A 17,370-nucleotide genomic window follows, 5' to 3' on the forward strand; every position below is an offset into this window, starting at 1 on the left:
ACTATAAGATAATAATAAACATCAAACGTTTAAAATGCTACAATAATTAAAGCAGATAAATAAATAAAGCTAAGTTAAATAAATTAAATATTTAAAGTCGTATTGATCACTAAGAGAGTAATCAATGCGAGTCCAAATATTCTACGCGTATAACTTCAAAACCGCCAATGTAGAACTCCTCCTCTTCATTGGTTTGACGACGTCGATACAACAGCCGGTGAAACGATATCTTCATTTCCCACTGTCAAAGAATTAACGAACTGTGGAAGTTCGCAGACGACCACTCCTTTATCAGGGATCTCATAAGCTTTCCCTGTATTATTATCACTATCAGTACGCAGACTGATTTGTGAACATGAAACACCATTGGTTTCATGCGAGATATCGCTGATAGTTGGGCTATTATTATCCTCAAAATATTCTGTTTCGATAGGGTCTCTTAAATACCATAATTTAAGTTGTTCTATAGGGACTTTAGATTTTTCTCTTGGGTCTGAAAGACTTTCAATAGTATAGTTGTTTGGTGGGTCACCGTGTATTTTGACCACTTTATATGGTCCAAAATATTTTAACTGCATTTTAGTGTTGACCCCCTTTTGTCGTAAAAGTTTGTATCGTCCAACCGTGTCTCCGATAGTGAAAAGTTGTGGACTTCGTTTTTGATCGTAATAGAATTTTTGTTTGTCCTGAGCGGACTTTAGAAACTCTCGGGCAACTTCCCTGGCGTCGGCTAAATAATCGCCAGTTGTTTGCTTTGGGCTGTCGAATGGTAAACCAAAGGCAACATCTATGGGTTTACGAACGTGAAAACCATGCATTAAATAAAATGGGGATTTTCCCGTAGAAGATTGGGCGGAGGCGTTGATGGCAAACTCTATGTACGGAATGACCGATGACCAGTTCTCTTGATTGCTATGGCAATATAATGAGAGAGAGTTTATTATTGTCCTGTTTGTTCTCTCTACTAGTCCTTGTGTTGATGGCTTGTAAGGTGCACATAGACTGTGTTGTGTTTGAAAGCTTAGAAATACTACTTCCATTGCTTGTGATATTAATTCCCTTGCCTGGTCAGTCAATATTCGTCTTGGACAGCCAAATCTTAAACAAATTTGCTTTATAAAGAACTCAGCTATTCCTTGTGGTTGCCTATCTTTGATTTTTCCCAGAATTACAAATCGTGTAGCATAGTCGACGGCAACAATAAGATAACGATAGTCATTGCTACGGGGTAACGGTCCGACCAGATCCATACCTATGAGGTCCATTGGGTGTTCAATAGAGATTGAATGTAGTAATCCTCTCGGATATGTTGTCTCATGTTTACGTCGTTGGCAACAATTACAGCTCCTTACGAATTTATCCACATCTTTCTTTCTTTCTGGCCAATAGAATCGACGGTAAACTTCACTCATAGTGCGATCTCTTCCCATATGTCCAGATGTAAGTGATCCGTGTAAATCGGAAAGAACTAATTCTCTCAAGTGTTTCGGCAGGCAAAACAAATAAACAGGGTGTCCCTCAAAATAGAATATTCGGTAAACGCATCCATCAATGAGTACATGTCTCTTTTGTGTTTCTAACTCGTTTCTTTCCAATGATTCGATGAGAGACCGAGTCCAAGAATCTTTTAGCTGTTCTTCGCGAGTGTTTATTAATTCTTGAGCGTTAGACTCTGTTATTTGATTATTGTGTATTTTAACAGTTTTGACATTTGTTAAACTGTTTAGAGTGAGTTCCCAACCAAAATACTCAAACGATTTGATATCTGAAAAATGCATCAGTTCCTCTCTTGCACGCTCCATATCGTTTAGTATACATTCCTTAGACTTGCACAGTGCGATTGAAATACATTTAGCTTTTGATGGCTTAATGGCTTTACTATCGATTAACTCTTGTTCTATTATCGGAAGTCTTGACATACAGTCGCTGTTCTTGTGAAGTGACCCAGATTTATATTCTATGCGTAAGTTGGGGATTAAGTGTTGTATTTCCAAAGCGTATCTTCCGAGCCTTCCGTTAAGATTCTTCATTGTTGTTAGAAAACATAGGCTATGATGATCTACACGAACGGTAAATGGGGCGTTGTTAATATATTGTTGTACGGCTCTGATGCCTTTTACTAGCGCTAGTGCCTCTTGATCCGTGACACAATAGTTCTGTTCTCTCGGGCTAAATTTGTAACTTCCGTATAGTAATACTCTTTCAATACCGTTCTGTAATTGATGTAGAACCCATCCGGCAGAATATTTACTAGCGTCAGTGTAGAGGATTATCGGCTCATCAGGCTTATAATGACCAACAACTGGGTAGGTAGACAACTTTTCTTTTAATTTATTGAACGCAATATCACATTCATGTGTCCAATTTATTTTGTTGACTTTCGCTGCGATTGTCTTTTTTAATAAATCTGTGATAGGTTTAGCTATCTTTGCAAAGTCTTTAATCAAACATCGATAATAGTTACATAATCCTAGAAATCGTCGCACGTGTTTTAGTGTTTTTGGTTCAGGCATATTCGTTATCTTCTCAACATTAGCGGGATTGGGACTGATACCGTCCATGCTTACTATATATCCTAAGTACTGTAATTTCTTTGCTAAGAATTGACATTTCTTTGAATTAACTCGTAAATTTGCTTGTTTGAGGCGGTCAAAGGCAAGATCTAAGTGCTTAAGATGTTCTTCAAAAGTCTTAGAGTAAACCACTATGTCGTCTAAATAGACTAGGACAAATCCAGCGAAAGCCTTCTGCATCATTCTTTCGAAAGTAGCCGGTGCGTTGGTCAGACCAAAACTTAAGACGTTATACTCGTAAAATCCTTCGCTGCATATGAATGCAGTTTTGTGTTTGTCCTTTTCTGCTATTTTGATTTGATGAAATCCCGAAAATAGGTCGAGACTGGAGTAATAATTACTGGAACCCAATGCATGCAACAAATCGTCTATAAGTGGCAACGGAAAGCGGTCTTTAATGGTTGCAGTGTTGAGTTCTCGGTAGTCAATGCAAAACCTCATGTCTCCATTTTTCTTGTAAGCTACTACTACAGGGGCGGCATAACAGCTTCTTGACTCGCGAATTAATCCTTCTTTTAATAGTTGTTGCACATGATTTTTGATAAATTCAGCCTTGATTGGATTTGTGTGATACGGTTTCCTATAGAAAGGCACATCTGTGGTTAATTCAATAGTATGCTCCAAAATGTCAGTCGTGCCTATGTCTTTTAAGGAGGTGACAAAGAAGTGCCTTTTTGTTATTAAAAAGTCTTTCATTTGATTGAATTCATCGACGTTTGTTTTGTCTATCATGCTGTCAATGTCAACTTCTTCAGGTAAATCGATAAGATCTCTTTCCTCAATTTCATAATCTGTAGTGTCGTCCATATGTATATTCATAATCTTTAACTTTGTTTTTTCCTCGGTTATTGTGAGCATCATTGAGCTAATGATGTCTTGCGTGTAGTTGTCACTAGGTTTGTAGTAAGGCGACATAGTGAGTAACTCATTGACATCCATGGTATCAGTAGGGTCGGGTAATTTAAAAGTAATTTTTGGTGCGTCTTCTGTAAGGTTTATTATGTCTATGTGTTTATTTATAAAGTCCATTCCTAACAGAATCTCTTCGTTTTGACCGAAATGTAATAACATGTCTTGATTAAATTGATAAACATTCTTGTCTTCTTCTATTGTGAATACCAATGGACTCCAATACGAAATGATTTGTTTATGACCGGCTATCATCTCGGCTACATAGTTAATTTTTGTTTTGTGAATTTGTAATTTAGAGTTGCGTGCAGTATCTATAGGCATAAGTGATCGCTCACTGCCTGTGTCCAAAAGCGTTAGATATTTAGCTGAGTTAATTGTTATATAAATTTGTAAAGTATTTGAAGGCGAACTTCGATAAATTCGATGGGGTACAACGCCTACAGATTGTACCTTCGCGACTAGTTTCCCTGTTTATTTCGTGGACATTGTGGGGATTTATGACCCACCTCTTTGCATCTGTAACATACCGGTTCCTTTTTGTCTTTTGTACAGGTATTTGACATGTGACCATATTCGTGGCAATTCCAACATTGAATATTTCCTCGGGTGTCACGCACGACGTTCGATGGTCGTACTACATCTTGTCTCTGATTGCTACCGGCTGCCTTGGGGATAGTATTCTGCAAACTTCCCCCAAAAGTTCTAGCGTTTCGCAAGTCGTTACGTAATCGTCGTAGGTCCATTCGTATTGTCTGTAATTCTTGAGAGTGGTCTATACCTATATTTGATATAGCATTGGGGCCAATAAGCTTTTCTTCTAGACATTGCCTTTCTATCGGGACTACGACTTGTATTAATTCTTCGATTGAGTTTATTTGCGTTGGTAGTTTGCTTCGGATAGGGTAAAGTAAGCCTTTTCTTATCAGTTCAATGCCAAGTTCATCTGGTATAGGATGGCTACAGTAGGATATCATGCTTTCTTTCTCCATAATGTATTTTTTTGCACTTTCATTGTTAGTTTGTTTAAAGTCAACTAACTGTTCGAAACTGCATTCGAAGTGATCTGTGTGTCTTGCGAGAAATACGGCTTTTGCTTCCGGCCAGTTATTTAAGAGATTAGATTTCTTTAGCTTTGAGTAGTAGTCATAATAGTCTGTTTTATCAAAACAATAAAACAGATGGTTAAGGCGATCATAGTCGGTATATCCCGCGGTCGCGTTTTCATACTTTTCGATCCAACGTTTAATGTTGAAAGGATCATAGGGAGGACAATTATTTTTATTAAGACTATAATGAGCCCGATATCTTGTTAAGTCTATGTCAGAAATTGTTGGAGCTGTTGGCAGGTCGGTCTGCTGTGGGTTGAATCCGTTTAGGTCCGTGAATTGGTTAGTGTATCTTATAGGTTTATCATTATACAGTGGCGGAGTTTGAATTTCTTTACTTGTTGATTCTCTTGTTAAATCGATAGCGTGTGGCATAGGCGCGGCGGCGGTGATAGTTGATAACTCTTCTAATATTGCGTCGGGGTTAAGCATCTAGGCAAATAATTGGCTAATTAGTGAGTGTATAGACTTAGACGTGTATCGCATTAACGATACATCGTCCGCACAAAATCGTATGACAGGTTATGTCAGGTTTGACTTGATTTGTTGTAGGTAGTTGCCATGATATTCTGTGAATGGGTAACTTGACATTAAGGTTGTATTTCTTAACAATTCTCCCCAAATTATCTAACCCAACTATCATAACCAATTCGGCTAGTTCCAGGTGTTTGTTTCGTATTAGCCATTGATTGTAAAGGTTTACTACTTCAACACGACATACATCCGGTCCAAAATCAGTTTCAACTATTGAATTTTCGCTATTAAGTCCTTTCATTAGCGGGATTCTTAAATTGATCGTTTCAAAAAGCTTATATCTGAAATAATGGGCCTTATGTTCGAGACTGATAACCAATGCAAAATTGTTTGATGTATTGCGCGAAGTGCATTGACCTTCATAAGATGCTAACCGTATTGTTCTAAAGTAGGCCAGTTTTACATATAGACCTAACATAACTATACAAGTTATTACGAATAGAAAGTTGATAGTGATATCAAAGCTTCCAACATATGTAGTTATACTATCGAAAGAAAGCGCATCAGTTCGACGACTGTGGACAATTAACACTGTTCCAGCTATGCGTCCAAATGGCCTTGTATATGTCATTATTCCAAATAACACAATCAGAGTCGCAAATGTTTTCAAGCAATCGGCGATTATAGTTATATAAGTGTAAAAGGTGGTGTGTTCTTCATGTGAAACAAAGTTATCATCAATATCGATCACCATCGCTTCCAGTTCTTTGGTTGATTCCATTAAATAATTTGAAATTGCAGTGAGTTTAGAATTATCAAATTCTACTTGAAGTTTATATCTGTCTGGATCGAAGATACGGAAATTTCGCTTCCTTCCTCTTATTTTCGAGAAAATATCCTGATCTGGTGTGAATGACGCGTATTTTGCAAAGTCATCAATTGTCTCTTGATTTACTGTATTTATAGTTTCGTTGCTTTCTGAACGCATTTCCCTATCATATGGTCCAATAAGTGTTAGTTTGAGTGATGGGATAAAGACTTCATTAAATGGTGGGATAGTAACGACGTCAGCGAACCCACTGTTTATTATTTCGGTGTCCAAACCGCGTTTGTTAATTAATACGTAATTGGGTATGATTTTTGAGTGCAGTATAAATTTGTTACTCGTTATGGCAATAGGTAAGTAGGTTTTTATATTTCGCTGCATGAGTTTGCATTCTTGAACTATTAATGAAGCAGACCAGTCCATTAGAGCCTGGCTGCAATCAGAAGGCATTCTGAGAGTGTGAGACTGAAAGGTGAAACAAACTTCATTGGCACCTGTAGCTTTACACGCAAAGTCAGTTTTATAAGTCTCTCTATGTAGGCGTTGATTATGTACTAGCCATAGACTGATTGGGGTGTCTATGACTACTAGATTGTTGTTGTCTTTGGTTGTATTGCCGCATATAGATTGATGGCAAGGAAACCCGGTTGAGCGAAGCGCTACCATATCAAATTTGTTTGGCTTGATTGGCTTTCGAAGAGGTATTTGTAAGTGGACATATAAGGCATTTTCAGTCAAGTCAATTCGATAAGTTACGAGGGGCAAAACGTAATATAGATGGTAGTCATCATAGTCGATTCCAAGTTCATATGTGTATTGTATGTGTTCTTTTATTCCATCAAGTATTGGTTTTAAACTTGTCCAAGGAATTAGCTGATGGCTAAGAACCGATCTTCTTAGATCTGCCATTATGTTTTCAAAGTTTTGAAACATGTCCATGATAAGCAACGATAGTTGTTGTAGTGCGTTTAATTTTAAAATTTTAAACATGTTTGTGTGAGTGAGTAGAGCTAATAAATATTGCTGTTCATTAAGCAAATCAATCTCTCTTTCAACAAAGTCGGAGAGAGCCCTTAGTTGATTCTCCGTAGTAGTTTTTAAACTTTCTAACTTCTGATTTAAAAGTCTATTACTTTCATCCAATACATTATTTATCCCTTTTAGTTTATCTCTCAAAATTTCGATGTTTTTCTTGTTTAGATCAAGTTGCCCTTTGAGTTTTCTAAAATCGTGTTCCAATTCCCTGATATCAGAATCCTGGTTCACATTCCACCCGGCTAAGAATGCAATTCCGGAAGCTATCGCGACCCCAGCACCCACAACCGCCATTGTTATCGGTTCGAATCGCTGCACCCTTATTAATTGTCTATCTTTAAATTGTGTATGAGCAGACTTTAATGTCAATATTGTCGTTTCCATTATGCTTTTAACCTCATTTTCAAGTTGGTTGCAACTTTCATTTAGCTGCTTATACAGATCTTTCGAATTTTCGTCAAATATCTTTTTAGTGATCTTATCATTAAGTAATGCAAGGAAATCTAAACAATCAGTTGGCATAACTGTGTTAATAAGTTGAGGTCTGAAAGTCGGTAGCTCGACACGTATAAAGTGATCCCAAACTGAGTCAAAGACGTATCCGACTCCATTGCGTATAAATTGTACTCCAAATATTCCTGCTTTGGTTACATAGTCTTCACTTAGAAAGGACGGGTTATAAGTGAGTAGTTCATCCTTTGTTGTTATTATTGTTGGTTCGTTATTGAATTGTTCGGGAATAAATGATTGGTTTAAGTGTTTAGTTAAAAGTTTTCGTGAAGTTTTTCTTTGTCTTATACTTTCGATAAATCGTTGTTTATGTATCTCGTCGTACACGCCTACGTTAGGGAATCGAGCAAAATCGTAGGTACCGAATGGTAAATCATTCATTGCTACGAGATAATCATCATCAGTGTGTGCATATGAAAAAGTGCTTTGAAGTCTTTGTAAGTCTTTGGTTTTATCGAATCTATTAGGGTCATCTTCTAACAAGTATATGGCTTCAGGTTCGGGACCAAATTCGGTTTTGGAGATGGTTAATATAGCTGCACTTTTATACAGAGCTGGATCTGTACTTAATACTTAATAGTTGTACCCAATAAATTATAAACTCGTAAATCCTTGTCTGTTATTTGAGCGTCTTTGAGAAACAACATTCGCCAAGCCTTAAAAAATATAATCAATTCAAGACCATCCATACATTTCCTGCAGTGTGTTTTGTATACGGATTCATCACAGCCTACAGGGGTGGGTGGACAACTCCATATGTCGAGATCAGCCCCAGTTACGTTTAAAAAATACGTATCAAAAGGGTCTCGTATAAAATGCCTTGTCTCGTTATAACACCATGTATGCATAGATAAGATATTGTCTTTGTAATCTTCCGCTGTCATATAGCTATCCAGGTTTATAGTCTTATCTTCTGAGCCAAATGTTCTACGCGACCACGATTTTGGTAGGGACGGAGGTCCTCGCGACAAGACATTGGATAAGGTGAAGCAAAGCAGTAAAAGTATAATCGTCGAAGACATTGACTGTAAAGTATAAAGTAGCGTAAAGTTAATCTAACAATCGGGTTCATAATCAGGTTCAAAGTTGTCGTAAAATCTTATTAAAGGAGAGTCAGGACATCTAATTGTAATCCCCAAAGTTTGTCGAGTCGGGTCGACCCAGTGATCACTCGGGATTAATTTATAGAGTTGGAGGGTAACGCATGCATCAGTTACAGGACTGTGAGATTTAATTGCTTTGTTGTTTTGAATGTCTGTATCCAATATGTACTTGGCTAGCCATTCCAATTTTACTGATTGTATTCCGGCGTCCATTGGTCGACGATAATAGTCTTGTATGTCCCTGTAGTTAACTTCAGATTGATTTATTTCCAAAGCTTTAAGGTCGCTTTCATGATTACAGGTGACTAAAATTTTGTTTTGAATTATTTTAAGAAAGTTAGTTCTAGCCACTGATCTCACCATCATCTGATCTGAATGTTCTTTTAAGTCTCTGAAGTTATAACCAGTAATTGGTTTCCAACAGTTGATGCGACCGGTAGTCGGGGGTGACCAGAATGAATGATATAGTAGTTTGTAGTCGGGTACGTGTGATCGTCCCTTCAAATGTTTTCTGTCTCTTTTTGGCACTTCACACATTAATGCTACGCGTATYGCGATTGGTTTACCTTTTTTCGCGTTATTGGGTATAAGTTCGGCTGACTCAACATCTACGGCAACAGCAGACATGTCTGGCAACATCTCAAGTGTTTCCTCGTCTACGACTTCCGGCCTACTTATAGTATCTTCTGGTCTAATGTGAGTTCGACAAACAAATATCGATTTTCTACATTCACTACAATTTGTTTTATCAGGTATACTAAAATGATTATCATATTCACTGATTATTGACTCTAAATTGATTTCATGATAATCGGCTATTCTTGATAGTTCGTGTTTATAGAATTCTAATTTTAATCGACAATCGTTATATCTTTCCATAGCTTGTATATGATAATTAGTTAGTGTTGTTAACCAATATTCAGAAAATCTGAATTGAATAGGTTTAGGAAACACAATTACAGGAAACTGAGGTTTGACAGCTACATTAAATGTTGGTTTCCCCTTCTTAACCTTTTCAACCTGTCGGTATAGCCCCTTCCTAATGTAAGTAATTTTCTCTCTTTCTTTAGTGACTTCTCTCTTAATCTGACGGTAGTCGGGAAAATTCTTTTCGATTTCGTTGATAATTTGTTTTGTTTGGTTTGACATCTAATGTAAAGGTAAGATCAATGCGGGCCTTGATTATCAAAGTCTACATTAACTATTAACCTATTAATTTAAAATTAACTCAAAACAAACTTGTCAACAACTGATTCTATATATTTGGTAGAACCTCTTTGTATTAACCTTAATCTAATAACCTTTCATACCCGAGTCCATACATTCATACAACAAACACAATTCATTAATTTGCATAAAACATTTATTTTAAATAGATCAACAAACAAAATACATTAGTTAATTAATTGTAAGACATATTTATTGTTATTCTAACAGCATTTTTTGAAACAAATAAAACATTTATTATTTTGGAGTATTGCGGCATGATCGGGTTTAAGAGGGCATATTAATCGGAGTCCTGGTTCCATTTCAATCAGGTTCCGGACTTGTAGCCTTCTCAGGTTCCTGTATTTTTCATAATGTTTCCAGGTTTCGGGCCGGTCTTCTCGTCTGCTACGTTGATGCCTCTCGATGTTATCCGAACTTTCGGCCACTGTACGTAAGTGTAGTCGTAATTGCACTCTCAGTTCTCCAATCCTCCTTGTTTGTTCTAAGTTGGTTGGATTCGGGTTTTCGGCGATGTATGCCTCTATGGCTTCTACTCTTGCCTTTACACGTCTGTAAAGTTTGTTGATATTTCTTCGTATCTTGCGTAAAGTATGTTGTGTCGGAAAAATCGACTCGTTTGGATCGAATGGCCCGTCGCTGTCACTGCCCGCAACATCCATTTCCTGACATTGGGTATTCGACATCTATTGGTAGGGTAGGTAGGTGGAAACAAAGAAAAGCATTAATTCAGGCACAAACATTTAATATTCAGTATTACATCTGGGTTTAATGTCGATAAGCAAGTAAAAAGGTAAATATTTTAGTCAGTTGAGTTAAATGGCAACTGAATAGGCGACAACTTATGAGTGTTAAAATGTTCCACCATTTTACTTATTGATGAAAACATCAATGGACAACCGGATTGATCGCATTTAATGGTACTCGTATTAACACTTGATTGTGTCCGAACTTGGTTAACTCGGAATCTTGTGATTAAAGGTGGTGATGGTGTCGGGACATATGGGGTAATTGACGAGTTACTTATATCATCAAGACTTAATGTGTCGGGATCTCTAGTTGGTTTACATAAGTTATGGTGTTTTTCCCATTCGGTTAATGAGCCAAAAGATTGTATACAAAACAAACAATCAAAATTAGTCTTTCCGTGTTGACGTCTTTCGTGTTCGTTTAAAGTAATGATAGAATCGAATTCAAACAAGGATATCGGGGTTGATGATGAAGATAAACGTGAATGCTCAAGTCTTCTTCAGTTAAAAACTTTTCGTCGCAACCTTCCTTTTGACAGCTTATTAATTGTAAATCCATCGGTGAGTATTCTGGGGATCGATGACCGTTATTCATTGTGAGAGATAAGGTTTCACGCGATGTGTCACTATCTTCCAGTGTTATCGTCTCGGGGTTTATCCAAACTAATTTACAAATTATGTTATGTGAATCCAAATCTTTCCTTGTACTGAATTTTTCATTACAATAGATGCAATCAAACAAATTCAACCCATGATGAGTTTCCTTGTGGTCGCGCAAGGTTTTGGGTGATCTGAAGTCTTTGTTGCAATCACAACACCTATATGAGGTTGGAAATTTTCGAATTTTAATTTTATGATTAAGTTGACGATGTAGAACAAGATCTCCCTTTTCAATGAAAAATTCGGGGCATAGGTCACACTTTCTTGCCGACTTGAGTTTTCGGTTGTGCATAGCTTTCTTGTGATTGTATAAATCGTAGCCACTTGAGAATTTCCTTTCGCATAATAAACAATAAAATGGTTTTGCTTGTTTGTCAAGTTTGGGTGTTTTTATTATACTTTCTGTCAAACGTTTAGTCCGTTCAACTAAAGGATCAGATGGTAATTTGGGCCTGCCGTTGTTGAGCTGACGAATACAGTCAGCCGAGTAAGTGTCGAGATGTCTAAACGATGCGTTTTGCCAGCAAAACCTTTGCTCACATGAGCCTGTAATGCAATGATACTTAGGATTTCTGTTGTGTTTATAAACTAAATGGTGATCAAGTTTTTCTTGATTTATAAATGTCTCATCACATTTATGACACGTGCCATGTTCTAGTTTTCCGTGTTGATTTAGTTCTTTTATAGTATGAAATACTTTGCTGCAGTTTTCGTCATTGCATGCAAAAGAAGTTTGTATTAATTTTGGCCAATTATTGTCGCCACTATACTTAGTAGTCGTAAATGTTTGAAGCAAAGTGTTACCGTGAGTATTATTAGACTGGTGACAGACAATTGGGACTTTGTTTTTATAGAATGGGCTATTTATTCTCTTCTTGTCCGGTAACTTCATAACATTTAGCTCATCGTTGCAGTGCTTACTTTCAACTTGATGATTATGCAGTTTTGTGTAATCACAGAATTCTTCGCTGCAATTGTTACAAATTATTGGTGGTTCAAACCCGTGATGTAGCATTTCACCAATAAATTTGTGTGCTTGGAAAGCGCTAAAATCATGTTTGTATACCAAATGTTTGTAATATAAACCCGGTTCAATAAATTTCCCTCTACATCTCACGCATTCAATGGCTTCTAGACAACGTCGGTCATTAGGTGTAAATATATAGGTTATCACGTTTGTCTTTTCTGATTTGTCACGTATTAGTTCTTCAACTCTGGACAATGAATCCCTACTGTAGCTACTATCGTCATATAGGCCCGACATTGTAAACTGTTGAATATTAAAATCATGTTAGTTGCTGTCTATGTAAATGTTAATGTATAAAATAAGTAAAGCATAAAATGTTAGGTATAACATCGGGTGACCGGCCTTGTTTTCACCGAAAACACCTAAGTATACCTTAGTGTTAAGCATATTACAGATACTACATACACACACAATAGAATACACAATACTACACACAAATTGCATCTGACATTTATAAGCTGTGAAGCGGACGCCCAGCAGTGCCGTCACACGGGTCGCCTACTCACAGCATTTTTAAATGTCAAGTGCTTTAACAATGGACTCGGCGTATGTAGGAGTCATTAACTCTAATTGTTTTCTGGTTGAATTATTCATAACCTTAATAACCGGTATGTTTTCCGGTAGATTTTCTTACCATTGGTTATAATAATGATTAAGCTCAAGGAGGTAAGGGACACGTATGTAACCACTCTCCTCGGCCCGCGCTCGACAATATATATTGGTTGTGAGTTTATCTATTGGGGTCTCAATATAAACTACTAGATCGTATTTCAAGGCGTCCGCATATTGAGATAACTGTTCATTAACTATAGCATCAAACACCTCGCTCTCATAATTAGACATGAGATGTTGATCAACAAGTGTGGGTTTAAAGACGCGAATCGCGGAGAAATACGATCTTTCCATAACCTTAATGTCACTACCATCACGTGGCAACGCTCGGTGATGGTCAATCATTGTAAGTGCAACATAACTTTCAAATAAAAAGGCTCTCTTATTAGGTTTCCTATAGTAGGCTTTTAATAAGTTAAGGCCGTTTAGGTCTCTCCACTTATCTATAGGTTCATTATGTATAGAAAGTCTGTTTGCTATTTGAGATTGACTTAAATAATGACTAAAGGTTGTCTTTCCTGACCCTATATTCCCTTCCAATAATATAGTTTTATACATTATGATACTTATAGAATTATAGCCCAATATCAACGACGGTATACCACTAGGCCTTATTAATTACTAAAATTAGAATAATAAAATAATTGAAGTGAACCGGTTAGATAACTTAATTGATAAAATAATAAAATTAAATCGTGGAATGGTTTGTTCCGATTGAGCAACTATACTCAAGTGTTTTTAGCTTAATGTTTAACAAGTAAATCAAAAGTGAACTACTACGGCCGATTGTAATTCACAATTACATATACTTATTTATAAATTATTAAATTAAATCGTTATATAAATTTAAAGAAAATAAAAACATAAAATAAAAGGATAGGTTTTTTGTTTCGGATACACCTCGACTGCCAGGGCTACTCACCCGGCCCAGGGCACAACTGCCCGGGTTAGTCAAGGGAAGCAAATAATAAAACATAAAAGCAAAATACATTTAAGTCAAATAAATAATAAGTTACAAATTATAAATTAATTAAAACCAATAATTAAAATGTGGGGCTTTTGGGAATTTATCATCCCCTACTTCTGAAAATAGTATCTATGTAACGGTCTAGTAATACTAGTAGTATTCATTGGATTACAACTACTTATTAGATAAAATTATTTATCACTACATAGTTCAGTGTATACTACTTAGATAGAAATTATTTATCAATACATAGTTCAGTGTATACTACTTAGATAGAAATTATTTATCAATACATAGTTCAGTGTATACTACTTAGATAGAAATTATTTATCAATACATAGTTCAGTGTATACTACTTAGATAGAAATTATTTATCAATACATAGTTCAGTGTATACTACTTAGATAGAAATTATTTATCAATACATAGTTCAGTGTATACTACTTAGATAGAAATTATTTATCAATACGTAGTTCAGTGTATACTACTTATATAAATTTTATTTATCAATATATAGCCCGATGTATACTACTTAGATAAAATTATTTATCATTGATAGCCCAGTATATACTACTTAGATAAAATTTATTTATCAATATATAGCCCGATGTATACTACTTATTGAATAGTCAACTCACTTTTGCTGGCGGTAATTACTGGTCGACTCTCTATTGACACAATATCTGGTCTATCAACCGATCGGATCGTTCCCGTAGCTTGTTGTTGGACTGGTTCAGTGGTAGTTATGATGTCCTCAAATGTTATCTCTTGAGGTGTAATCACTTCTTCAGTTGGGATCAATTCGGCGACAGTTATGATGTCTTCAAATGTTATCTCTTGAGGTGTAATCGCTTCTTCAGTATCAATAGATTTTCGTTTCGGTTTTATTATCTTTTTCTTACTAATTATGTCGACTGTAGTTCCGGTTGGGATCAGTTCGGTGACAGTTATAATGTCTTCAAGTATTGTTATCTCTTGAGGTGTAATCGCTTCTTCAGTATCAATAGATTTTCGTTTCGGTCTTATTATCTTTTTCTTACTAATTATGTCGACTGTAGTCCCGGTTGGGATCAGTTCGGCGACAGTTATAATGTCTTCAAGTGTTGTTATCTCTTGAGGAGTAATCGCTTCTTCAGTATCAATAGATTTTCGTTTCGGTCTTATTATCTTTTTCTTACTAATTATGTCGACTGTAGTTCCGGTTGGGATCAGTTCGGCGACAGTTATAATGTCTTCAAGTGTTGTTATCTCTTGAGGAGTAATCGCTTCTTCAGTATCAATAGATTTTCGTTTCGGTTTTATTATCTTTTTCTTACTAATTATGTCGACTGTAGTTCCGGTTGGGATCAGTTCGGTGACAGTTATAATGTCTTCAAGTGTTGTTATCTCTTGAGGTGTAATCACTTCTTCAATAGCAATGAATTTTTTTATTTAACGTTAAATAAAACTAATAATAAAAACACATATTTTGTTTTCAAAACATTTATTCTGATGGAAACAATTTATCTCATCTTTACTGATACACTGTTAGTACTCGACTCGCTCCGGGACCTCACAACACAACAGTTTTGTTGGTCAGTACGTTTGGGTGGGGTTTTGACTACTAGAACACATACCGATACCATTTTAGGAATGGTATGTTATGTTTTAATCAGTGCTGTGTGCATAACAACTCTGCTAAAATTATAATCTTAAAATAGTTTGTTTATTTTAAAATAAACTGCTGTTTTAATATATTTATTACATCAATTAGAGTGGCGCAAAGCCATATTTATAAGGTTTATTAGACTGGCGCAAACCACTATTTATTACATCAATTAGAGTGGCGAAAAGCCATATTTATAAGGTCTATTAGACTGGCGCAAACCAGTATTTATTACATCAATTAGAGTGGCGCAAAGCCATATTTATAAGGTTTATTAGACTGGCGCAAACTTATATTTATGAGGTCAAGTAGAGTGGCGCAAAGCCATATTTATAAGGTTTATTAGACTGGCGCAAACCAGTATTTATTACATCAATTAGAGTGGCGCAAAGCCATATTTATAAGGTTTATTAGACTGGCGCAATCCACTATTTATTACATCAATTAGAGTGGCGAAAAGCCATATTTATAAGGTTTATTTGACTGGCGCAAACTTATATTTATGATGTCAAGTTGAGTGGCGCAAAGCCATATTTATAAGCTTTATTAGACTGGCGCAATCCACTATTTATTACATCAATTAGAGTGGCGCAAACCACTATTTATAAGGTTTATTAGACTGGCGCAAACCAGTATTTATTACATTAATTAGAGTGGCGCAAAGCCATATTTATAAGGTCTATTAGACTGGCGCAAACCACTATTTATAAGGTTTATTTGACTGGCGCAAACCAATATTTATAAGGTTTATTAGACTGGCGCAAACTTATATTTATGAAGTCAAGTAGAGTGGCGCAAAGATATATTTATAAGGTTTATTAGACAAGCGCAAACCAGTATTTATTACATCAATTAGAGTTGCGCAAACCACTATTTATAAGGTTTATTAGACTGGCGCAAACCAGTATTTATTACATCAATTAGAGTGGAGCAAAGCCATATTTATAAGGTTTATTAGACTGGCGCAAACCACTATTTATTACATATTATATTCCGCTCGAAGACGTCTCATAAGAACTCTAAGATTCGGCTCAGACTCGTCTCATAAGGGCTCTTATATACGGCTCAGACTCGTCTCATAAGATCTCTTATATTCGGCTCAGAGAGGTCTCATAAGATCTCTTATATTCGGCTCAGAGTCGACGCCTAAGGGCTCTTATATTCGGCTCAGAGTCGACTCCTAAGGGCTCTTATATTCGGCTCAGAGTCGACTCATAAGGGATCTAAGATTGTCTTAGCTGAGGTGTAATCACTTCTTCAATAGCAATGAATTTTTTTATTTAACGTTAAATAAAACTAATAATAAAAACACATATTTTGTTTTCAAAACATTTATTCTGATGGAAACAATTTATCTCATCTTTACTGATACACTGTTAGTACTCGACTCGCTCCGGGACCTCACAACACAACAGTTTTGTTGGTCAGTACGTTTGGGTGGGGTTTTGACTACTAGAACACATACCGATACCATTTTAGGAATGGTATGTTATGTTTTAATCAGTGCTGTGTGCATAACAACTCTGCTAAAATTATAATCTTAAAATAGTTTGTTTATTTTAAAATAAACTGCTGTTTTAATATATTTATTACATCAATTAGAGTGGCGCAAAGCCATATTTATAAGGTTTATTAGACTGGCGCAAACCACTATTTATTACATCAATTAGAGTGGCGAAAAGCCATATTTATAAGGTCTATTAGACTGGCGCAAACCAGTATTTATTACATCAATTAGAGTGGCGCAAAGCCATATTTATAAGGTTTATTAGACTGGCGCAAACTTATATTTATGAGGTCAAGTAGAGTGGCGCAAAGCCATATTTATAAGGTTTATTAGACTGGCGCAAACCAGTATTTATTACATCAATTAGAGTGGCGCAAAGCCATATTTATAAGGTTTATTAGACTGGCGCAATCCACTATTTATTACATCAATTAGAG

This window comes from Oppia nitens, unplaced genomic scaffold (assembly GCF_028296485.1).
Source record: "Oppia nitens isolate AA-2021 unplaced genomic scaffold, nextdenovo-longstitch-racon4-pilon3 scaffold27_pilon_pilon_pilon, whole genome shotgun sequence".
NCBI classification, from domain to species: Eukaryota; Metazoa; Arthropoda; class Arachnida; order Sarcoptiformes; family Oppiidae; genus Oppia; species Oppia nitens.